The 20,406-nt window shown below is 44.5% G+C and overlaps 1 protein-coding gene and 1 long non-coding RNA gene across 2 annotated transcripts in view; both read right to left on the bottom strand.

Moving 5' to 3' along the window:
* LOC125939821 (venom metalloproteinase antarease-like TpachMP_A) overlaps window positions 1-20,406 on the bottom strand; it is a 174,999-nt gene that overhangs the window by 29,499 nt on the left and 125,094 nt on the right. The gene's annotated exons all lie outside the window — the stretch shown is intronic.
* Window positions 176-20,406, bottom strand: part of LOC125940447 (uncharacterized) — a 53,697-nt gene continuing 33,466 nt past the window's right edge. Inside the window, exons 4-5 of the long non-coding RNA XR_007463668.1 lie at window positions 16,077-16,211; window positions 176-266 (exon numbers count right to left, since the gene is read on the bottom strand). This is a non-coding gene — a long non-coding RNA (uncharacterized LOC125940447). The remainder of the gene's footprint in view (window positions 267-16,076; window positions 16,212-20,406) is intronic.

The following is a 20,406-nucleotide window of genomic DNA, read 5'->3' as shown; positions in this document are numbered from 1 at the left end:
ACATATTCGCACAAAGTCTCAAAGAGTGCTATCTTGACGTGGCGTATGCTTTGTTCAACATTACGGTGCATGGCAAACGTAGCAATAACAGCAATCTCACTTGCTTTGTGCTTAGGCTAAAAAGTTTGCAGGGAGATGGGACGTCACACGAAAGCAATGATTACCTTTGAGGGATCTTTTTCGTAGCAGGGTGTACCATCCTTTTCATCAAGGACAAATGAAGACGACTGGTCACTGTAGCAAGAAAACGAGCACCATCCGTACGTCTGTTGGAAACAATGGTGTAGCAAGAAATCAAAATGTTTCATCATTTTGGAATTAGCAACATTTCGCTCCAGATACATTACTAGCTTACTTTATATTAACGTAAAACCACTAATAACCATATTTTAAAGGTGTATACAGGATTAGTCCCGTCTTCGGAATAGCTTTTTTTTTACAGAATTATTCATTCAAACGAAGTGCGTCATGTTTGGAGGAAAACCGAAGAGCAACAGTGTAGCTGCTTGAGCTGCTTGGCGTATTGTTCTTTCTTCAATAAAAACCGTCATATCGCGCACAATCCACTTCGGAGAAAGCTCGACAGACGAAAGTGCTGAATACAACAATCTAGTGTAATTGAGCGCACTGCAATGTATACTCTCATGCTAAAGCAGGAAAAAGTGAATTATCCAAATATGTTGTTCCCACAACAACTACAAAGGCAAATGACAATGTTAGCTTTATACTTGCGTTTTATTTACAATGAATCATCGTGCTATATTATATTACAATGGATAGGGAGATAACCAACGTAATATCCATCACCCTGTATGCCGAAATCATTTCTATGTTTAGCGCCTGGTTGCCGGTGAGCAAAGCAGTCAACAGCTTAACAGGGCAACCGGTTGAGGCTCTTGGCGGAAGTAGCGTCCCCCGTGGAGTGTAGCAGGTCCTGAAGCTTGGTCCCAAGTTTTGCACGTATCCCAGACTTGATATGACGCCAATGCTACGCCTTATTAAGACAGCAGCTGCTGACAAAAAATCCAAGATATGACTTGTTGCACATAACCCAGAGTTGAAAGCCTGCTAAAGAAAGCCAGGCTGTGCAAGACGACATCTGAGCCCAGTTGCGACTGCGCTTCGAGGCGCGAACTTTAAGCTCAGTCGGACCAGAAGGATGCGTTTTTTTTGTGCCCGAGCAGCTATACAAAAGAGGCCACTTCAGTGACAGATGGACATTTGAAAGAGCTGAAAGAAGTCACACCGACTAGGCTGAAGAACAAAGCATCAAACATGTCAAGTAGCTGGACATAGAAAGTTGTCCTCTGCATTGAGGGCGTGTAAATGCGCAAATCTACCCTTATTTTTCGCAGCAAAGACGCACAAGGATATATGCTATTTAAGGTTAATAATTTTCATCATCATCATCATCAGCCTATATTTATGTCCGCTGCAGAACGAACCCTCCTCCCTGGGATCTCCAATTACTCCTGTCTTGCGCTAGCTGATTCCAACTTGCGCCTCCGAATTTCCTAACTTCATCACTACACCTAGTTTCTGCGGTCGTCGACTGCGCTTCCCTTCTCTGGTATCCATTCTGAACTCTAATGGTCCACAGGTTATCCATCCTACGCATTACATGACCTGCCCAGCTCCACTTTTCCGCTTAATGTTTACAAAATATCGGATATCCCCGTGTGTTCTCTAATCCACACGGCTATCTTACTATCTCTTAACGTTAGGCCTAACATTTTCGTTCCATCGCTCTTTGTGCGGTCCTTAACTTGTTCCCAAGCTTCTTTGTTAACCTCTAAGTTTCTGCCCCATATGTTAGCACCGGTAGAATGCAATGATTGTACACTTTTCTTCTCAACGACAGTGGTAAGCTCCCAGTCAGGATTTGGTAATGCCTGCCGTATGCACTCCAACCCAATTTTATTATTCTGTATATTTTTTCTCATGATTAGGGTCTCTTGTGAGTAACTGACGTAGACAAACGTACTCCTTTACAGACTCTAGAGGCTGAATGGCGATCCTGAATTCTTGTTTTCTTGCCTGGCTATTGAACATAATCTTTGTCTTCTGCATAATCTTCAACCCCACTCTTACACCTTCTCGGTTAAGTTCCTCAATCATTTGCTGTAATTCATCTCCATTGTTGCTGAATAGGACAATGTCATCTGCAAACCGAAGGTTGCTGAGATAATCGCCGTTGATCCTCACTCCTAAGCCTTCTCAGTCTAAGAGCTTGAATACTTCTCCTAGCATGAAGTGATAGCATTAGAGAGATTGTGTCCTTGCCTGACGCCTTTCATGATAGGTGACTTTCTAGTTTTCTTGTGGAGAACCAAGGTTGCTGTGGAATGCTTGTAGATATTTGCCAATATATTCACGTATGCATCCTGTACTCCTTGTTTATGTATGCCTGTATGACTGCTAATATCTCTACTTAATCAAATTATTTTTATATTCTATGAAAGCCATATAGAGAGGTTCATTGTACTCCGCTGATTTCTCTATTACCTGGTTGATGACATGGATATAATACATCGTAGAATATCCCTTCCTGAAGCCAGACTGTTCTCTTGGTTGGCTGAAGTCAAGTGTTGCCCTGAATCTAGCTGAAATTACCTTGGTAAATATTTTATACAACACTGAGAGCACACTAATGGGTCTATAATTCTTTAATTCTTTAACATCTCCCTTCTTATTGATGAGAATATTTTTGGCGTTCTTCCAGCTTTCTCGTACACTTGAAGTCGTGAGGCATTGCGTATACAGGGCCGACAGCTTTTCAAGGGTGATACCTCCTCCATCCTTCATAAAATCGACTGATTCTAGCTTCCCCAGCAGTTTTTTGCCCTGATCATCTCTTTCAAGGCCCTTCTAACTTCATCGCTAGTTATAGAAGGGGCCTCTGTATCATGTTCATCACTACTTCGAATGAAAGTAGCTTGACAGCGCTGGTCACTGTACATGTCAGCATAGAATTCTTCTGATGCTTTTAGTATGTCATCGAAATTGCCGGTGATATTACCCTGCTTATCTTTCAGTGCATACATTTTGCCTTGTCCTATGCCTAGCTTTCTTCTCATTGATTTCATGCTGCGTCCATATTTTACTGCTTCCTCAATTTTCCCACGTTATAATTCGGATATCTCTTACTTCCTTCTTGTTGATCAAATAATGTTATAACGCGGCAATCGGCTAAGGCTACTAGGCAGGTATTTGCCGACGCAGTCGGTGCTCAAGGTCGAAGATCTGTTGCTCGTTAAGAAACCACGGATCATGTTGTAATTCATTAAGAGAGACTGCCTTAGACTGCCTTAGACTACCTTTTAGGAGTCATCATCATCGCCTTTGTCACAATTTCAGACTGCACTACCATTGAGATCCGCCCACAAAAGGGGCAACAAGCAGAAACGGGTGACAGGGGAAACTAGCGGTAACTCGCAAAGGAAGACGTAATCTTCAACAACGAACAGGCCGTATTGAATCATGGTTTGCTACAGTTGTTAATAACATTTCATAGGCTCGACTTGACAGGTTAGCGTTACTGTAACCATTGCTGTAAAGTAGCTCAGATAAGTTCACGACTGCTAGCGTATATATGACAATTACGACGAGTCGGAAAGCATCGCTTAAATTTTCAGTTTCTTCTCATCACGGATGATGGAGATCGAATTGAACACTGATGCTCCAAGGAATAACAATAACTTTAGATGTCTAAAAAAGTTTTGAATTTTCAACGAAGTACGGTGGCAGTATGCACCGCACCTTGAAAATAGGATGATGCCCTTTTCTTCCGCACTCTTCAACTTTGTGGAATGGAGAGGGGTAAATGTGCATCATAGCGTTCTTTCGAAGTCAAGCCCGAACCTTTTAGAATGAAGCAACCGCAGCCGTGTTTAACGCCTCTCGGCAGCTGGCATCCCTATTATGTTGCTTACACGCATGCCGTGGTCGCTTTTCCTTCTAAGTGGACCTAAACTATTGATGACCGGTGCAATGCGTTGGTGTCATACCTTGCGTTCATCAAGTGTCGTCTCATAAAATTGTACGAAATAACAACGTTAAGATGCTTTTTTCAGTGGAGAGTATGCTAAATTCGCACTGTAATCAACGTAATGAATATGCACCTATCGCAGCCTGTCAAACGAAGGACGCAAAAATTATTTGTTAAATGCTAAATGTACCACACAGCTGGATGTATATGTTACGAGAAGCATAGACACGCTGCCATGCTGTGTGAGCCGGTCTTCTGTAACCTGACAAAGTACTGCTCTAGATGCAAGTGGTGCGCTTTGGTTCAAATGTTCGTCATTCTGGCCAATTATAAGACACGAGGCTCAGAAATTTGTGGCGTTTTCCGCACATATACGCATGACGGGCATTGTGTGTGTTAGCTATCCAGTCGTTGTATTCTTAGATAGTGAGACTGATTATTTCTCAATGTGAAGTCTCATGCTGGTTTTGCCTCTGCAACATTACAATTTTTAGTCTGAGTATATGTTCTGCTACCAACATACAGGAAGAACTGTAAGCGCTCATTTCAATCACCCTCTCTCCTTCCTGGTAGCATTAATGCCAAACTGAGTTTTTTCCTCGATGAAGGAAGTGGAGCAGATTATCTATGGAATGGAGACGTGTGGAGCTAGAACACCGCATACTGGAGGAACTCTCAATGACTTTGCGGAGCACCGCAATGGTTAGCAGCAGCGATGTGCCAGGTTGTGACTACAAAGGACGGAAGATTGCTAAAATAGCCACATTGCAGCACGTATGCAGTAAATATGGCGAACGCCCGACAGGAGCCAGGTCGAGCAACACGTCATGTCATACGTTGCCATCTTAGCTGCTTGAGCTGAGTATTCTTTTCCGTTAGGAATAGCATGACAGCAGTGCTGATTATATCGTGTTCCCTATTTAAGGTATGTAGTATGGTCAGAAATTCATTCTCTAAATCCAGTTTTTCGCAATATAAAGCGGGTGCTGGAGGGGCCGTGAGACGTACGTAGCAATGTTTAAGCTAGGAGGCGCCAGTCAGCTGAAACTGCCGAAGAGCGTGGCACTCCTTACGTACGGACCTCACCATCAAGTTGGGTTGACGTTGCAGTTATTAAGTTATTTCTCAACGACGCAGTCAGCAATACCACATATATCGGTTCATGTGAATTTCGACAAGCTCTTATGTACGATGATTTTTTAGAGCGTACAGAATTATTAAATATCGCCCGTGGCAGATAACATATTTCAGGACACGGTGCTGGATTAATAAGACTCACGGGCGTCATTTGCATGAGAACTCGAAGTTCATATTGAGCTAATTACAAATATTTTCTAAATAACGTTTCTAAATAATATTTTCTAAGTAAAGTTACTTTGCGGCACATTTTGCAAGTTACAAATTGTAGCCGGTGCGTTGGCAAGGTGTATATCATTGTGAGGAAGTTTCAAGGTCACATCTGCTTCTAGATATTTATTTTCAACGTGTGCGACCAAATAACTGGTAGTCCCTCCTAAAGTTGTACTTCATTGAAATAAACGGTGGTCTGTTTACAAAGTAAGTGCTACAAGAGTGCATTTTTCCAAGTTTCGCAGCATTTATCGCGAACTTCGTGCGATCCTTACCGGTTGTTCCAAGTTGATATACCTTGCAATTTCACCGGCTCCAATTCATAAAGCGCCATATGAACGCTAAATTATTTATTCGCAAGGTGAATTAGTGACCTCTTTTAATTTGTTCATTGCGCATTTCAATTTCTGGTGCGACTAATGTCTGCTGTTGCAATAATCCAGCTAAGTTACAATTACTCTATGCACTGGAGGTGGTTTATAAAAATTTATATTGTATGAGAAAAACAAAGGAAATTTGTTGTACAACGAAAAGGTTTGATGCAGTTTCACTTATTATGTAAATTGAAAATGTACACGTGAAATATCTTCACGTTTTTTAAAGTTTCATGCATGTTAATGGTGCAATTTAATATCTCACGTAATTCAAGAGCAATGCAGCGATAACATTTGGGCTGTAACACAATAAATTATGAGAATCGTGCGGTTGGTGATTGTGCGCTTGTTTGGCTTTTTTTTTAATTCCTTATGTTCTTTCTTTGCAGCAGCCACAATGCTGTTGAGATGCACTCTGCCTTACAAAATTTTCTTAAATTTCTGAAGGGTGACATCTTTTTTGAAATCTCACCTTGCGTAAGGTCCTGACTATTAAAATCGAATGAGCTGCTTGCGTCCACGGCAGTAAATGGCACAATTTTCCACTTCACTCCAGAGGATACTTAACACAAGCTGTGCGCTGGTATTATAACACGTCTACGATTTTTTGAATATGTCAGTCATCCATGAATCGTAGGAAGGCTGCCACTCCTCATCACGTTAAAGGGGCCCTGAACCACCCTTGGGATTGGTGAAATAACATAGTCCGCCGGTAGCATCCGCTGTTGTGAACATCTCAGCGAAGTTCTGCTGTCGTACGCGGTCCGTGGTGCTCGCAAGCGGAGCACGAAGTCACCTTTCTATCAAACGCTCTCCTTTCAAAAGACCCCATTATAAAGCACACTCCCATACACTTCCGCTATTGGTCGCTGCGGCCGGCTAAAGCGCAGCCGCCGCGAGGTGGCGCCACCAGTCCACTGGCGAAGCGCACTGCGGCTCGCTGAGGACAACCGCGTTTGGCTTAAGTTTAGCGCTTCGTAGGCACCAAAATCGGAAGTCCAAAATGAATTTGAACTGCGCGCTACGCTGACGTTTTGGAGGTGGAGCGTTGTGGCGCCGTCCCACTCCGCCGTAGCCTTCGCAGTGCAAGGCATTAAAGGAGAAAGGGGAGCACAACGGAGGCCGTGTTTCATTGCCAATTACTCGGCCACTACTGAACGCCTTAAAACTTTTCCGGTAAAGTGATTCTGAAATAGCCTACTTTCACTTCAAATGTCTGTCTACTTCGAAAAAGTGGTTCAGGGCGCCTTAAAAGAAATAAGTAAACAGAGTTCGGGGCAGATTTCACAGAAACTTACACTTGAGAAACCACATGTCTATCGACACATTGAATTTAAGAATAAGATAAAGGTGGCAAGGACCAGCAACGAACCATGAGCAAAACCAATGCGATTGTTTAGACTACTCAGAAGGCGCTTTGCCATCGTTTCATCTTTACACAATGCGCAAAGATGAAGTGCTACACTCGACGTTACACGTTTGCTAGCACTGGTTTTAAGGAAGTTGTTTTTGCTGCACGGCAAAAACTCTTCCAAATAGTTCTGTGTTTAGCAATACGGTGCTCTTCGTGTTCCTTCAAATTTGCGAGTGCATGCTCGAAGACTCCTTTCCTTTAAAAGTCGAGCACCTTCTGCGCTTTGTACCGACTGCAGATATTCTTTCAAAGCAGCGACCTTTCAGGGGTTCTTAACTTTTCGAACCAAGCGACCACAGCGGGAACATAATATGGCGAGTAGGGTGCTTCTGGAAGAGACACCATGTTGGTTTCTGTGGAAAACTCGGTGTGCGAGAGATGAGTCACCTGGACCTTTGTTTTCTAGCGGCAACAATATTCTATCAGACTGTTTTTGCAGAACAACCTGCTTCATTTTATAGCCAAGCTGAAGCTTGACTATAAAGTCAATGCAGGCTGTATGGCCAGTCTGGACGCATTTTCGATGCCTAATTCAGTGATTGTCGTGAAAGACCATGAACATGTTTTTACTGGGCTATCGACTTGCCTCGCCTATTTTGGGTAGTGGAGACAGTGTCACGTACCGACAAACAAGTGTAGTCCCCGGGGCTGACTACAGACGTTCCTTACGGGGCACTCGTCAGCTTTGATTCCCGCTAAATTTTCGCGCTTTCTTGCAAATAAACACGCTAAAATGTCATGGTTTCACACGATTGCTGAAGTGAAGCAAGGACGGGGTATGATGCTCACTTGTAAAGGAAGAAATTGCAGGATACATTCGCAAACATGCAGGAACATAGCAAGCACTAATTTGTAGGCGCGTGACAGCCTTTGAAAGTGTATTTAACATTTCTTGAAAACCGAGCTACTTTGTAAAATGTTTGCTACCACTTCGTACACGTAAGTGTATCACTACAAATTGCAGGCGCGACAATTTAATGTCCATGCAAAAGTTTTACAGTTGTTTGTTTCATTCTGCTGTAAAGGCAGGAATTTCTGCCACTTTAATGCAAAACAGCGACTCGTTATTAACATTTTGAGTCCTCTAAATGCTTTGACATTGATCATAGCTTCGGAACGCGGTATTGTCAATAGAACAGGCGAATGTAGAAGTTAAGATGGAGTTCCAGTTGTTCCGCTTATATGAGCCTGTGCGCCGGTCGTTATAAAGCTTCATGATTATAGATCATTCCCATAGTTATGAATTTTCTTTGCTGCGAATCAGTGCTATTAATGACGCCGTTGTCGTTCAAACAGCTTGTACAAGCACATCATTGTTTTTATTATGCCCTGGAAAACGTACACACGCGTATTGTGATAAAACTATAAACAAGGGGGCAAGGCACAGTTAGTGCAGCTAGCTCGTCCTGTTCCTTTTTGAGAATCAGTAGCACCGAAACCTGATTTAGGCAAACCTGCATTGCGCATTATCGCATGTGAATATCATTAACTCGATATATCTGTGCAGTGTCAAAAAGCACTGTGCAACGTAAAATACTGGACATCAGGATTGATGCAACAATTTATCCCACCTCAGTACCCAGGAGTTTCTCGCCCACAGACAAGTACTTGTTACAATTTGCAGCTCTTCTTCTTCACGTTTTGGATCGGTCGTTATGGCTGGTACGTAGTCCTCTTGGAACAAGCACTTAGCCTTGGGGGTGCTGTGCGAATGCAACGAATAAGGTATGTCAAACTTTCGAAACTACCCTTTTCTGAAAAAAACACCTTGTGTGAGTGCAATATGTGGATTCCTCCTTCCTCAGTTTTAGGTGCTGTTATAACGTGCTGGACTTTATATTATATCTTTATCTAATCCATCAGAAGTGCAGCGCAGAAGTTCACCATCGCAACAGCCGGAGAGTGCTATAAATAAAGCAGTTCCTCAGAAATGGCGGGTATATTCGTCATTCTTCAAGTTCTGCTTACTGTATCTCTCGGGGAACGTCACTCCTTAGCGTGCACAAACCCAGCTTATGTTAGCATGTCCAATGAAGACTACTGCATCATAGTCCTATTCTGCCTTTACTGACTGCCGCCAACAGCTCGGTATTTCCTGCTGCCAACCAACATGTACTTGCACGGTGCTTCTGCAAATGGTATCTATGTTAGAACAATGGAGGCCTGAAAAGCTCCGTACCATAAAGCGGAGGCGTGGTCATCTACTACCCGGCTGGACGACAAGAGCGTTCCGCCACTAGCGACATGCTTAGCACGCTAACAATGGCATTTACAGTAAAATATCACTTAAATGGCATCCATTGTGACATGCGACGACCATCAAGTCTCTAGCACGAACCTACGTGAGCTGCGATGCCAGAGAACTTACTTCGACCCTGCGCATTGCAAGTCGGCATTGCCCATAGCTTGACCTCGCCACCTAAATAAGGCGAATGTCTGTTTTTTAAAGCGAATATTTACAGTGCTAGGCGAAATCGACTGCGTGCAGAAAACTATCGTCATCAGCATTGGTTCGAGTGTCGTCATCTTCTTCGGCAGCTGGCTTGCTGGCGCCCCTCGGGTTGCGCTCGTACTTGTGCTCGGCCAACACCTCCTAGACAACTCTCGGCTGGGGACGCGCACGTGCCACTTCTCCCGTGTTCGTCGACGTAGTCTGGCTGCGCTGCCGCTCATCATTCCAGCGTAGAATTTCACTTCTCTTCTGTCACCGTAGGGAGGCCGCGTTTACGGGGTATCAGCAATTGCTTAAGGGCTATCATCCATTCATTGCCTTACGTAACGGACAGATTTAATTTTGAAGTAATTTTATTTCGAAGAATCGCAAGCGGCAATGATGGGCGAATGCTGCTAACCACGCCGCCGAGCAAATTGCAGTCATACGTGTGCGTAAACTCATAATTGAGAATTACTTTAATGAACCCTCAGGATTAACCCACTCATAAACACCATGGCTGCAAGTTTTAGGTTCCCTAGTTAACCATCGCCACAGAGTGCAAGGGCCGTCGTATTTTTTACTGTTTCATAGTAATATGAATGGAAGGTTAATGATATTTGAAACTTTGAATTTGCTTCTGCTTTATATACTAGCGTCTATATAACGTGAACATTTTAATTACATTTCAGCGTCTATCTGAATTTCGCAACCTTATAGCGTCCCACATGTGTAAATTATCTGGTGTGCACGTGCCCACGCAAAAAGCCTATGTTGGCACTGGACAACGCGTTGTCGGCGCCTGCACCTGTCGACTAACGATACAGCTCAGCGTCTACGTGACCAGCTGCAATTCTGCTCCTACAGTACAAAAGAACGGCTCCAAGGGGGAGGATGTTCTGCTCAATATCTGCATCGGGCTTTTCATCAACTTGCGGCTTGCTTCAACTCAATATCTGTATGCTTTGTTTTCAGTATGATCACATTAAAGCTTGATGTCTATTTCATTGATATGGGTGATAAAGCTGCAACAACCATGAATGGACTAATTAAATTGGTAAGTGATGGTAAGGCACACTTGAAAACAATGCATACAAGAAAGAAAAAGTTCTGTTATGTGATTGGCACGTTTGAGAATCCAAAGCAGACTACAAAACAAGAAAGTGGTTAACCGGAAGATAGCCGATTGAAGTGGTTGAACAAGGAATGTCGCTGAACCCAAAGTTCCGAAGTTAAGTGTCATTGTTGAAACGTTGACATTCATCATCATCATCAGCCTACATTTTATGTCCACTGCAGGACGAAGACCTCTGCTTGCGATCTCCAATTACCCCTCTCTTGCGCTAGCGTATTCCAACTTGCGCCTGCAAATTTCCTAACTTCATCATCCCATCTGGTCTTCTGCCGACCTCGACTGCGCTTCCCTTCTTGGTATCCATTCTGTAACCCTAATGGTCCACCGGTTATCCATCCTACGCATTACATGGCCAGCCCAGCTCCATTTCTTGCGCTTAATGTCAACTAGAATATCGGCTATCCCCGTTTGTTCTTGATCCACACCGCTCTCTTCCTGTCTCTTACTGTTAGTCCTAACATTTTTCGTTCCATCGCTCTTTGTGCGGTCCTTAACTTGTTCTCGAGCTTCTTTGTTAACCTCCAAGTTTCTGCCCATATGTTAGCACCGGTAGAATACAATGATTGTACACTTTTCTTTTCAGCGACAGTGGTAAGCTCCCAGTCAGGATTTGGCAATGCCTGCCGTATGCACTCCAACCGAATTTTATTCTTCTGTAAAGTTCTTTCTCGGGATCAGGGTCCCCTGTGAGTAATTGACCTAGGTAAACGTACTCCTTTACAGACTCTAGAGGCTGACTGGCGATCCTGAATTCTTGTTCCCTTGCCAGGCTATTGAACATTATCTTTGTCTTCTGCATATTCATCTTCAACCCAATTCTTACACTTTCTCGATTAAGGCCCTGAATCATTTGCTGTAATTCGACTCCATTGTTGCTGAATAGGACAATGTCATCTGCAAACCGAAGGTTGCTCAGATATTCGCCGTTGATCCTCACTCCTAAGCCTTCCCAGTCTAAGAGATTGAATACTGCTTCTAGAGCATGCAGTGAATAGCATTGGAGAGATTGTGTCTCCTTGCCTGACCCCTTTCTTGATAGGTAACTTTCTGCTTTTCTTGTGTAGAATCAAGGTAGCTGTGGAATCCCTGTAGATGTTTGCTAAGATATTTACGTATGCATCCTGTACTCCTTGATTACGCAATCCCTCTATGACTGCTGGTATCTCTACTGAATCAAATGCCTTTTCATAATACATGAAAGCCATATATAGAGGTTGATTGTACTGCGCAGATTTCTCGACTACCTGATTGATGACATGGATATGATCCATCGTAGAATATCCCTTCCTGAAGCCAGCCTGTTCTCTTGGTTGATTGAAGTCAAGTGTTGCCCTGATTCTATTGGAAATTAGCTTGGTGAATATTTTGTACAATACCAAACGCAAGCTAATGGGTCTGTAATTCCTCAATTCTTTAACGTCTTTCTTATGGATTAGTATAATGTTGGCGTTCTTCCAGCTCTATGGTACACTTGAAGTAGTGAGGCATTGTGTATAAAGGGCCGCAAGCATTTCAAGCATGATATCTCCTCCATCTTTGAATAAATCTACTGTTATTCCATCTTCTCCTGCAGCTTTTCCCTGGTCGTGTCTTTCAAGGCCCTTCTAACTTCATCACTAGTTATAGAAGGAGCCTTTGTATCCGGTTCATCACTATTTCGAATGAAAGTAGCTTGGCTGTTCTGGGAACTGTACAGGTCAGTTAGAATTCTTCCGCTGCTTTTACTATGTCATCGAAATTGCTGATGATATTTCCATGCTTATCTTTCCGTGCATACATCTTGCCTTGTCCTATTCCAAGCTTTCTTCTTACTGATTGAATGCTGCGTCCATATGTCTTTTCCACTTTATAATTTCGGATATCCCTTACTTTCTTCTTGTTGATCAGTTTCGACAGTTCAGCGAATTCTATCTCATCTCTTGAGTTAGAAATTTTCATGTTTTGTCCTTTCTTTATTAGGTCCTTCGTTTCCTGGGAGAGCTTACCCGCTGATTGCCTTGGTGCCTTACCTCCCACTTCAACTGCTTCTGTGATCATCCTAGTTACGGTTTCATTCATTACCTCTATGTTACGTTGATATTAGAGACATATATTTATCTTCCATTGTGTCTTTCATACCAGTTTCTATTACGAACCCCGCCACGGCGGCCCCATTTCGATGTGGGCGAACAGGTGTATATAATTTTGGTGGATGTTATAGCACCCCAGGCCGTCCAAATTATTCCCGAGTGCCCCAATACGGCGTGCCTTATATTGAGATCGTCGTTTTGGCAGCTAAAACTCCATAATCTTTTTTTTCATTTCGAAATCAAGAATGCGCCCGACTAAAGAAACAGAGAGCAACCGAGAATAGCTTTTGTCGGCGCAAGCTGCGAAGTATTTACAGGGTAACTAAAGACAAAATCTTGTCCGGCGGTATTGGCAAATTACTCTTTTACAATACCAAAATCGCCACTTCTACTGGGAGAAATGGCTCGGTAAGACCGAAAAGGCCCAAAACGAAAACAACGTTTCGCAAAATGTTCCGGGGCGCGGGAACACAATTAAACATCTGTTATCAGTTATTTGCATAGAGTGCAAATCATGTACACAGCTTCATGTCGAAAGAACGCTGCATTGAGACGATTCCTCTAGCAGTGTCCCTGTGCCCAGTGATGCTTCGATAGACGGGATGGCTGTTTAAATAACAGGTGGGTAACAATGCCGTTGCCGATGATGCCGGGTGAAAATCAGCGAGTTGCTCCGAAGGTATGAGGTCAAGGTAAAGGGGGCATGAAATTGTAGTCATCAGGCGTTGGAGTGGATCCCGGGAACGGCGCCAGAGGCACTGGCTGGTTGAACGGTGCAGCTGATAGCGGCGATACGAGTACAGCCAGGGAGGATGGCATGTCTAAAAAGCACTGCCTAAAGTTATACGAAAGGTAACTTTTACTTTATAAGAATCGATGACTAAGTTTGAAAGGTATATTGTTTGAAAAGCAACACAGGGGCGCTGCCGGTGGTTCTTTCAGATTTCACACCAAGCACGCCGTCGTGCACCTACCTTCTCCAACGGGTCATCGGCGGTTTGCGGCACAAAAAGATTATTTCGGCATTTCTGTAAAAGTGTCCTTTGGCCGACTTGCACACACCCGGCCCCAGTTCATTGTGAAGCTTGCCCAAGAGTGCTTGGACAAAATGTTGCAGTGGCTTAGCTCGGCTATGCCAGGATATACGTAGCGTTAGCAAAGGTTCAGCTGATTATTCTTAGCTTTCCTGGTTGTCTAGATTGTCAAGGATTGCTTGATTGTCATGCTTACTGCTGCTCCAATGACACACACAAACGCCAGTCAGAAGCGCAGCGGCTCCAGCGCAGTGTCAGACGGCGACTGCACAGCGAGCGCGCGCCGGCGCCAGTGCGTCTACCACGGCTACGACGTCACTCCTCTGGAATGCGCAGACCGGCGGCGGTGAGTCGCGCGCGGCGGCGGCTGAGTGCGCGAGAGGTGCCGGCTCCGGTGGCTCCGGTGCGCAAGCCATGTGACATCACTGATCCTTGCGCATGCGCAGCACGGCTCTTGATGTGCCGCGCGAAACGGGCTTGGCTAGGCCAGTGTAGCTAACGCTACAAAAAAAACTTACCGGACAGTATTGGCAAATACCGAGAGCACAGTAACTCCGCACAGGTGCAGCGGAAGCAGTAGTTGCCGGTAAGGCAGCTCTAAAAACATATTCAAAGTTGTGAAACATTATGTCCAATATATGCGCTCACAACCGCTAAAACAGACCAGAGAAAATATATTGTCTATTAGTAGAGATGTCCACCCGACATGCGCATTCTCACGAAGTGGCTTTTTGCCGTTATCTTGTCTGCAGTAATAATGCTTGCAGATGTTCTAATCAATTGAGTACGGAGTGCTAATAGAGGATTTCAGCTCACATAACCAAACTTAGGATTTGTAAGAATTCTGCACGTTTGCATGGAAAGATATCAAATTTGATTAAGAGACACGTATTAGTAGGGGACTCGGGAATAGTTTCAAGAACACGGTTATATTTACCATGCGCGTAAACCTAAGTAGACTAAAGTTTTTGCATTGCAGCCGCGGCAGCCGGGACAGAAGCCGCAGCATCGAGCTCAGCAGCGAAATGCCAAAGCCACAAAGCTACCATGGCGGGAGCAAATCAAAAATACGTTAGGCGTTTGATGTGCATTCTGCTCTCGCAAGCACAGTGTTGCGTTTGGCAGTCATCAGCGACGCCACAGCCATCCGTTTTCACGTAGAATTTTTTTTGAAAGTTTAAAATTATTTCCTGATTTTCTGAAGCGTCCACTCACCCTAAGAATCAGTTATGCTACCGTGGTAAGTTTCCTTTCAGCGACTTCCGGCGCAGGCAGTACCGAAAACACGCGTGAGGGCCTTTGCACGACGAGCAGTCAATATGCACCACTCGACTCCGTTTTCGACAAACTTGCACATGATAAAACAGCTTTCTTCCAGGATAGCGGGCAAAATTTCCGCAAGATTTGTTAAGTATTTTAAATTCTGTATGAGCCAGGTATAATAGCTCGAATGACGGGAAAACAACTATGCAAATCCTGATATTACACACCAGTTTCACGGTTCGGTCAGCTTCGCTGAAGCAATGGTACCATCGTTACGCAAATTGAAACTCGGTGCTCCATTCACTTCTTTCATTAAGCTTGGAAACACTGCCTAGAAGAACAGTATAAAGCTCTCGAACGCTTCTATATGCAGCTTTATAGAAATACTGTGGTGAGTCTACACTGTCTCAATTTTGATCGTACATACACACATAAATTTAATTTCGGTGCTTAATTGAGCCCTCTATCACGCTTTATAACATTAGTCTTCAGGAGGAGCAAGCGAGTACTTTGAAGTTACCCAAGGTGCCAATTATTCACAAGTTCTCACATTTGTAAGTCTGCCCCTTATAATACTCTCGTCATCTTCTAAAATATTCTCGCAGCCACATTTAGTTCCCCAGGATACAGGAAAATCTGCTACAGGCTTTACATACAGCACTTCTACTGAGACACAAAGTGAGTGTTTAGCAATTTTTATTTTGCCCCACAATAAACTGCATGACTTGCTTTCTGCTCGCACATTGCTGCGACTTTACCCAGCCAATCCAATTCCCAAATCCTTACGTTATTTGCTTCTTCCTGGAAGTCAAGAAAACTGCCATATTATTTCTTTCAAGTGTATCTATAGCTGCAATAACATCGTCGCTGTACTACTTGTGATGTGAATGGTGATGCACCATCCGTTTTTCCGCTGGTACTTGCTGTAACTCAGATGAGTAACGCCATCATACTCGCACGAGTACGTCTGTCTATTGTTACATCGCAACAATATGAATAGCGATATTAGGAAACTTACCGCAAAAATTCATTAATAGCAGCTTTGGTACAGTAAGAGTAGAAAGGCTTCGCGTATGCCATATCGGTGGCCATTATATAATTATTATCTTGGCAGGCCTTTGATGTTTTGTCACCGTCATGATGTGATCCAAGCCTAAAAGAATGTTTGGCGATGCATTGGCGAGTCTGCTCAAGACAGAAGACGCTTAGTGCGGCGCACCAACTCTAACTTCCGATGCCGAGAGCAATGGCGCCAGTAAATCTAGTAACTTGCATAAAACTGGAGATACTCTGCACTCAGAAAAGCCCGAAAACAATGGGTTAGTGACGCGGCAGCCTCTACGTCATGTGCTGCTAAACAACAACCTTCCTAAAGGTTTCGTGTAGCAGAGCAAGCACCAATATGCAGCTCAAATGATCTGGTAAGTTTCCATGAACAAACATGATTCTTTCTTTATACAATAATTAGGTATATTCAGCACGGCTGGTTTTCGTGTTTTGGGCATGGCTGGTTTTAGTGTCTACAGGGACTATTTTTCTAATATCACGCTCGATCAAAATTAGCAATATCATAAAAAATGTCATCAATTGATTAGTTTGACGGAAGAACGCTTCTAGTGTTATACAGACATGCTGACACTACTATGCAAATGCACTTCATTGTACGCAGTATTTACGCGCGTACTTATTTATCCTTTTGTTGGTACTGCATTTCAACCAATAACAACTTAAACTTAATGCTCAGCGCAAGACACGCCTGCATGATTTGAACTATCATGAATGTTATCGATGGTTATATCCGTTGTCTGTTGTCACTGAAGCTTGTTTATTGTGATTGCATTCTATGATTGTATTATTATAATATATTTATTACTCTGGAATCTTCGATGACTCATGCTGAAACCCGACGCGCTTGACCGGCAAATAAGATTTCGAAGATAGCAGACTGTGTTTGGCGCTGTTGTTGTGCTTCGAGTGTGACTTGTTTTTCGCGCGCAAGTTCTCCCAATACAAGTTAGTTTGGTCAATCACAGTTGTGCTACTGCGTTCTTGATGGTTCCTACAACGTGGCACCTGGTTGAAGTGCTTTTGCGTTCATGTAGTGGACGCCGCCGAAAAGCCATTATCCAAGGCCTAATTGACGAAAGTACTCCGCTACCGACGAAGACGTTGAAAAGACTATCTCGATGGCATAGCAACGAAACTCCAGCATCCCGACTAAGCCTGGAAGCAAATAATAGGCCTACAAAAGAGCTGACGACGCGACCCTCCAGCCACCGGTAAACGCGTCGGAGTCATGATCTGACGTCAAGACCAAACTGCAACACAAAACAAAAAATAACTGACCTGAACGTACTTCTCGACGGCCACGCAGTCACCGCTTCTGTCGGCACAGAAGCCGACTACTCCATCATGAGGGGCCCATTGCCGCCTAGGTGAAAAAAATGAAGACTGATGGGAAGGCCTCAAATTCGGGCCACCGGAGGACACCTGATAACGCTGAGTGTTATCTAAACGGCAAGAATTACCATCCATGGCCACATATACCCTGTCACCTTCGTATATACAAACAGTGTTCACATGACGTCATTCTCGGCATGGATGTCCTGAACCAACACGGTGCAATCATCGACCCGCAGTCGAAGTCACTAACGCTAGCTGAAGATCAATCAATACCGCCGAAGCGAGAAGCAGCAACCTCAAGCCACCATGCCTTGAGGTTGCTGGAAGATCGAGTAAGGATTCGCCGCCTCCAGCATTGTCATTTTTGTAGGCACCGAAACACCCACGGACGTAGAATGCGTCATCGACGGCGACCAACGTCTACTGCTCAACCGTGAAATTTGCGTCGCAAGAGGGACCGCTCGACTGCACGGAGAACAAACGGAAGTGATGCTGGAAATTTTCAGCCAGGAGTTCGAACACATCAACAAGGGCACAACGATCGCATACATCGAGGAAATTGTGAAAATCAACAATGCGTTTGTCCTCTAAGGTTCTATCACATCTACGTCGACGACCATAGTTCCTGAACCAGACTTCTACATCAATAGTAGTTTCCCCAAGAGCAAGCAGCACCAAATCAAAACTCTTCTTCTATGATAAAAAAGTGCTTTTCGACGTCATCGAGGATGACGTCGAAACACCAGTTACAAATCATCGCATCATAATAACCGAAGAATGTGTTCAACCATTTCGCCAGAACCCTCAACGAGTTTATAGGTGCGATTGTGAAGCAATAAGGCAACTAATGGATGAAATGCAGGGCGAATGCATCATTCAGCCGTAAAAAGCCCTTGGACATCTCTTGTAGTATTGGTGAAGTAAAACGACGGAACCCTACGTTCCTGCGTCGAGTATCGTTGACTGAGCAAGATCACGCAGGAGGACGTATACTCCCTCCCAAGGATAGAGGCGCATTGGATCGGCTTTGCAATGTTAAATACTTTTCGTCGATAGACTGGCTACTGGCACAAAAAGTCGACGAGTGGGACCGCGAAAAGACCGCCTCTTTATACGATGGACGGCCTCTATGAGTTCAAAGTAATGCCATTCGAACTGTGCTCGATACCTGCAGCATTACAGCGAATGATTGAAACGGTGTTAGTAGGGTTGAAGTGGCATACCTGTCTCGTCTACTCAGATGACGTCGTCATCTTAGCCGGGAATTTCGATGATCACATGAGGTGGCATGAGACAGTACTAGAGGCCATCAAGGCATGATAGCTTACTCTGAAGTCGGAAAAGTGCCGCTTGGTTTACGACGAGCTTCTGTTATTGGGTCACTTCATCAGGAAATGTGGAATCCGCCCTGATCCGCAGAAGACATCTGTCATCGCTAAGTTCATACAGCCCACCGATAAGAAAAGAGTGCGCAGACTCCTTGGCTTGTGTCCATAATACGGGCGCTTCGTCAAGAACTATTCGTGCATCGCCGAACCATTAAACTCTCTCACGAAATCAGACGTTCATTTCAAATGGCAAGCGCCGAAAGCCGAAACCTTCGAACAATTTAATCAGCGCCTGCAGTCAACACCAGTACTCGCCTAATTCGACGAAAACGCGAACACCAAAATCTACACAGATGCAAGTAGGTGGCATCGCGCCTTCCTAGTCCTGATTAGAAAATGGATTTTAAAGGGCCATTGCTTACGCTAGCCAGTCGCTGTCGAAAGTGAAAGACAATAATTCTACAACGAAAAAAGAATGCCTTAATTGCCATCATTGGGCTACCACAAAATACCGACCTCACCTATACGGCAGGTTCTTCAAAATCGGAAGCGAACATCATGTCTTGTGTAAGCTGGTTAAACTTAATGGACCCCAGGATGCTTCGCACGATGGATTGTGAGGCTCCAGGAATTTGACATCACCATCGTTTCATTATAAGGAAGGAAATACTCTGATCTATCACGCGCCCCATTGACCCGCCACCGCAAAACGACAAAGATGACGACGCATTCCTAGGAACAATAGGTGCGGAAGACTTAGCGGAACATCAACGAAGAGACCTGGAGCTAATGATCACTGTCGAGTACTTGGAAGTCAACACCGACGTTGTCCCTAGGGCATTTAGGCGAGGCTGCAAAACTATGTCCTCGCAAAGAACTTCTCACAAGTCCGCTCAAACTACCTTGTTAGTGTTGCCTCAGTACTGCGTCCTGAAGTTCTGCACGCCCTACATGACGATCCGACCGCTGGGCACCTCAGATTCTCGCGGACGCCATCGAGGATGCAGGAAAGGTATTACTGGCCGTGCCTGTCCGCCGACGTTGCCCATTAGGCCATGATATGACGAGACTGTCATCAACGCCAGACAGCACCGACAAGGCCAGCAGGATTACTACAGCTAAGCGAGTCTCCCTGCTGACCATTTCTGGGGATCGGAATGTATTTCTTGGGACCTTTCAAGACGTGAACATCCGAAAATGAGGGGATCGTCGTGGCTACCAACTTCGTTACCCGGTACGCCGAAACGGAACATATCCCTAATGGGAATGCGGCCGAAGTTCCTAAATTCTTCATCGAGAACATCCTGCTACGACGTGGTGCCCCAAAATTCATCATCACCCACAGAGGAACAGCTTCCACAGCACAGCTCACCCAACCCATTTTGCAATACAGCCAGACAAGCCATAGGATGACAACAGCCGACCACCCGCAGACGAATGGTCTGACGGAGCGGCTGAACAACACCCTCGCCGACATGCATGCCGCTCGCAATGTACGTCGAGGTAGAGCACAAGGCATGAGATGCAGTCCTGTCGTGGGTAAGCTTCGCTTACAACACGACGGTGCACCAAACAACGCAGATCACGCCGTTTGAGCTGGTTTACAGCAGTAACCCG

Source organism: Dermacentor silvarum, chromosome 9, assembly GCF_013339745.2.
Source record: "Dermacentor silvarum isolate Dsil-2018 chromosome 9, BIME_Dsil_1.4, whole genome shotgun sequence".
NCBI lineage: Eukaryota > Metazoa > Arthropoda > Arachnida > Ixodida > Ixodidae > Dermacentor > Dermacentor silvarum.
The sequence above is the reverse complement of the archived record's forward strand: the minus strand, read 5'-3'. Positions and strand labels throughout refer to the sequence as shown.